Source organism: Bison bison, unplaced genomic scaffold, assembly GCF_000754665.1.
Source record: "Bison bison bison isolate TAMUID 2011002044 unplaced genomic scaffold, Bison_UMD1.0 scf7180017864141, whole genome shotgun sequence".
Taxonomy (NCBI): Eukaryota; Metazoa; Chordata; class Mammalia; order Artiodactyla; family Bovidae; genus Bison; species Bison bison.
In genome coordinates, this window is record NW_011494713.1 from 554,169 (window position 1) to 559,424 (window position 5,256).

Sequence of the window (5,256 nt, forward strand, 5' to 3'; positions counted from 1 at the left end):
TCTCGTGGCCACCCGCGCCGCCACGCACCGTCCAGACCGCTGAAATAACGACACCTCCTCGGCGCCGCCGGCGCCCCCTCCCCTCTCCGCCCTGCCCGACCGGCCTCGTGCGCGCATGCGCACGCCTGGTGCGCGCGACCCCGCCTCCTCTCCCTCACGCCTGAGGACTTCGCGCTCCTCGGCCACACCCCCTTCCTCGCCACCGCCAACGTTAGGCCGTTGGCCATCTCTTCTCGCGGGATTAGAGCAGATCGCGAGACCGGAAGCTACATTCTTTCTCCACCCTGCGGCCGCATCCTGGGTAATGGGTGGCTCCAAGCAAGGGGCGGAGCCTGAGGGCCCCAGAGCCCGCCCCTCCTCGCCCCGCACGGCTACCTGGGAAATTCTTAGAAAGGTGACAGGAAGGAATGAGGTAAGGATGGAAGTGTGCGCAGATCCTAGAGGTTGGGTCCTTGAATGAAGACCCCAGCTCTGCAGCTTGACACCGGTTTTATGTTTCCTAGAAAGTCTGGGGATTTCGAGAGGAAAAATGGAAACAAAATAGCAGAATCAAGCTGTTTTTTTTCTTTTAGACCTTTGGTTTAGCGTTTTCCTAAAATTAATAAAATGATCGGTTTTAAAGTGGGGTTACATTAGTGACTAGAACGGGTAGGAAACAAAACACAACTTTACCACTATTAGTCATTAAGAGGTAATCCCAGGTGGCTCTGATATCCTCCTGCCAATGCAGGAAATGGGAGTTTGATCCCTAGGTGGGGAAGATCCCCTGGAGGACGAAATGGCAACCTACTCCGATATTCCAGTCTTGGAAATACATGGACAGAGAAGCCTGGCGGCCTACAGTCCATGGGGTTGCAGAGTCGGACAAGACTGAGCACACACACAGGCAGCCGTTAAGGTGGCCAAAATGTAAAATATGATAGAAACGTTGACAATATGGATCAGCAGGACCTCTCATATATTGCTGATGGGAATCCCAAATGGTACAAAATTTTTGGTAAACAGTCCATCTTTTACTATAAAATTAATCATGTATTTACATGATCCAGCAATTCCACTCCTAGGTATTTAATTAGGAATGAAAATGTGCCCATGCAAAAATTTGTACATTAATTTTCACAGCTTTATTTTTAATGATCAAAAACTGGAAGCAGCTCCAATGTTCATCAACTGATGACTGGAAAAACAAATTGTGGTATACCCATACAATGATATGTAATTATCCATATAATGAATAGTAATTAGTGACAAACAAGAATGACTACTTAACATGCAAATATATGAATCTCAGAAAACATTATTCTGAGCAAAGGATATCAGAATATGAGCAACACAGTATGATTGCATTTATATAAAATTCTAGAAGAGACATGTAATCCATCGTGACAAAACAGAACAGTGAGCATCATAAGTGGAGGTGGGTATCAAGGAGGGATTAATTGGAATAGGGCTAGGTGATTTGATTTGATTTCCCTGGAGAAGGAAATGGCAACCCACTCCAGTATTCTTGCCATGGAGAATCCCATGGACGGAGGAGCCTGGTAGGCTACAGTCCATGGGGTCGCAAAGAGTCGGACACGACTGAGCGACTTAACTTTAGGTGATTTGAGGTGTTGGAAACATTCTGTATCTTGATTATGATGGTGGTAATATGGCTGAATTCACTTGTAAAAGCTCATTGAAGTACACACTTACAACATGTGCATTTTACTTTGTGCAAATCAAGCCTCAATAAAGTAGATTTTAAAAACAAAAAAATCCATCTTTGTGTCTAATATAGAATAAGGGCAAGAGCTTTGCCTATTTTGAATAAAGGTGTATCCCTACCATTAAAAGCTGTGGTTGACATATAATGGGTACTCACTAAATACACTGAGGATGAGAATATAGAAAAGAATTATAATAAAACAGAAATTTATATTGTTTCTCCAAAAACATCTGATGATCTTTACAGTTATTTCAGTTCAGGTCAGTCGCTCAGTCGTGTCTGACTCTTTGCAACCCCATGAACCACAGCATGCCAGGCCTCCCAGTCCCTCACCAACTCCCAGAGTTTACCCAAACTCATGTCCATTGAGTCGGTGATGCCATCTAACCATCTCATCCTCTGTCGTCCCCTTCTCCTCCAGCCTTCAATCTTTCCCAACATCAGGGTCTTTTCAAATGAGTCAGCTCTTCGCATCAGGTGGCGAAAATATTGGAGTTTCAGCTTCAACATCAGTCCTTCCAATGAACACCCAGATCTCCTTTAGGATGGATTAGTTGGATCTCCTTGCTGTCCAAGGGACTCTTAAGAGTCAGCTTCAACACCACAGTTCAAAATCATCAATTCTTCAGCACTCAGCTTTCCTCATAGTCCAACTCTCACATCCATACATGACCACTGGAAAAACCATAACCTGGACTAGATGGACCTTTGTTGACTAAGTAATGTCTCTGCTTTTGAATATGCTATCTAGGTTGGTCAAAACTTTCCTTCCAAGGAGTAAACGTCTTTTAATTTCATGGCTGCAATCACCATCTGCAGTGATTTTTGGAGCCCCCCAAAATAAAGTCAGCCATTGTTTCCACTGTTTCCCCATCTATTTCCCATGAAGTGATGGGACCGGATGCCATGATCTTAGTTTTCTGAATGCTGAGTTTTAAGCCAACTTTTTCACTCTCCTCTTTCACTTTCATCAAGAGACTCTTTAGTTCTTCTTCACTTTCTGCCATAAGGGTGGTGTCATCTGCATATCTGAGGTTATTGATATTTCTCCCGGCAATCTTGACTCCAACTTGTGCTTCCTCCAGCCCAGCGTTTCTCATGATGTACTCTGCATAGAAGTTAAATAAGCAGGGTGACAATATACAGCCTTGATGTACTCCTTTTCCTATTTGCAACCAGTCTGTTGTTCCATGTCCAGTTTTAACTGTTGCTTCCTGACCTGCATACAGGTTTCTCAAGAGGCAGGTCAGGTGGTGTGGTATTCCCATCTCTTTCAGAATTTCCCACAGTTTATTGTGACCCACACAGTCAAAGGCTTTGGCATAGTCAGTAAAGAAGAAATAGATGTTTTTCTAAAACTCTCTTGCTTTTTTGATGATCCACTGAGTGTTGACAATTTGATCTCTGGTTCCTCTGCCTTTTCTAAAACCAGCTTGAACATCTGGAAGTTCACAGTTCACATATTGCTGAAGCTTGCCTTGGAGAATTCTGAGCATTACTAGCATGTGAGATCGGAGAAGGCAATGGCACCCCCACTCCAGTACTCTTGCCTGGAAAATCCCATGGATGGAGGAGCCTGGAAGGCTGCAGTCCGTGGGGTTGCTAAGAGTCGGACACGACAAGCGACTTCACTTTCACTTTTCACTTTCATGCATTGGAGAAGGAAATGGCAACCCACTCCAGTGTTCTTGCCTGGAGAATCCCAGGGACAGGGGAGCCTGGTGGCTGCTGTCTATGGGGTCGCACAGAGTCGGACACGATTGAAGTGACTTAGCGGTGGCAGCAGCAGCAGTGTGTGAGATGAGTGCAATTGTGCAGTTGTTTGAGCATTCTTTGGCATTGCCTTTCTTTGGGATTGGAATGAAAACTGACCTTTTCCAGTCCTTCACAGAAGCCATAAGAAATGTAGAAAAGTGTGAACTAACTTCATCTGAGTTATTCAGTATTATCTGTAGATTGTGACAAGCACCAATATAGCACATAAAAAACCTGAAACAAAACACCAAATTTTCAAAATTAGACTGCTTCCAAAATAACTTGAAACAAAGAGTTAAAAAGGAAAGAAAAATCAGCAGAACAAAGTAACCAAATGAAACAGGATTTTCTTAATTTCTTCACTAAAATGTAATTTACTTGAAATTCAAATTTATTTTCACGAGTTCTAATTATCCCTCTGCTTTAAAAACATTTTCCCTGAAAAGAGACGTTTAACTTATAATGATATCCATATGCTTCATAAAGTTGAAAAATAAGCATTTTACACATTAAGTAGACTACATATTTGGAGAAGGAAATGACAACCCACTCCAGTACTCTTGCCTGGTAAATCCCATGGACGGAGGAGCCTGGCAGGCTACAGTCCTTAGGGTTGCAAAGAGGTGGACCCAACTGAGTGGTATAAACACACATGGACTATTACTCAGCCATAAAAAAGAATGAAATAATGCCATTTGCAGCAATATAGATGGACCCAGAGATTATCATAATAAGCAAAGTCAGAGAAAGACAAATATCACATGACATCACTTATCTATGGAATTTAAAATATGACACAAAAGTACTTATCCAAAAAACAGAAACAGACTCACAGACATAGAGAACAGGCTTGTGGTTAGCAAGGGGTGAGGGGTAGAGAAGGATGGATTGTGAGTTTGGGATTAGCAGATGCAAGCTATTGTATATAGAAGGGATAAACAACAAGGTTCTACTGTAGAGCACAGGAAACTATATTCAATATCTTGTGATAAACCATAAAGGAAAATAATATGAAAAAGAATGTATATATGTGTATAACAGAATCACTGTTGTATAGAAGAAACTAACACAGCATTGTAAACCAACTGTACTCAATAAATAAATTTAAAATGTGAGTAGTTGATGCCTTTAATTTTCTTTCTTTGTATTAATAATGAGGAAATGTGAGATGCTTTTCTAAGAGGTCTTTTTTGTTTCCTAAATTTTCTTATAATACTGTCTTCCACATATATAGTATCTTCTCATATCTCATAATTTGAGAAGGAAATGGCAACTCACTCCAGTATTCTTGCCTAGAGAATCCCAGGGACGGGGAGCCTAGTGGGCTGCCGTCTATGGGGTCGCACAGAGTCGGACATGACTGAAGTGACTTAGCAGCAGCTTAGCATATCTCATAACATAAATAATTTTCTCTTCTCCCTACATACTGTATTTTTTTCTAATTTTTTTCAGTCTCTGTCTTTTATTTGAGAAACTTCTTCAGTCTGGTGGTTGTTGGCTAGAAGTTCATATTGAAGAATGTTTTTTCAAAGAGTAGCACTAAGGCTTTTTGCTTCCAAGATCAGATCAGTCGCTCAGTCGTGTCTGACTCTTTGTGACCCCATGAATCGCAGCACGACAGGCCTCCCTGTCCATCACCAACTCCTGGAGTTCACTCAAACTCACGTCCATCGAGTCAGTGATGCCATCCAGCCATCTCAACCTCTGTCATCCCCTTCTCCTCTTGCCCCCAATCCCTCACAGCATCAGAGTCTTTTCCAATGAGTCAACCCTTGGCTTGAGGTGGCCAAAGT

General features: G+C 42.4%; 1 protein-coding gene across 1 annotated transcript in view; it reads right to left on the reverse strand.

Annotated features, from left to right (window-relative positions):
- The window catches only part of NAA35 (N(alpha)-acetyltransferase 35, NatC auxiliary subunit), an 88,469-nt gene extending 88,376 nt beyond the window's left edge, over positions 1 to 93 (reverse strand). The window contains exon 1 of the mRNA XM_010840045.1: positions 29 to 93. The gene's annotated coding sequence lies outside the window, so the exon portion shown is untranslated. The remainder of the gene's footprint in view (positions 1 to 28) is intronic.
- Between the last annotated feature and the right edge of the window lie 5,163 nt (positions 94 to 5,256).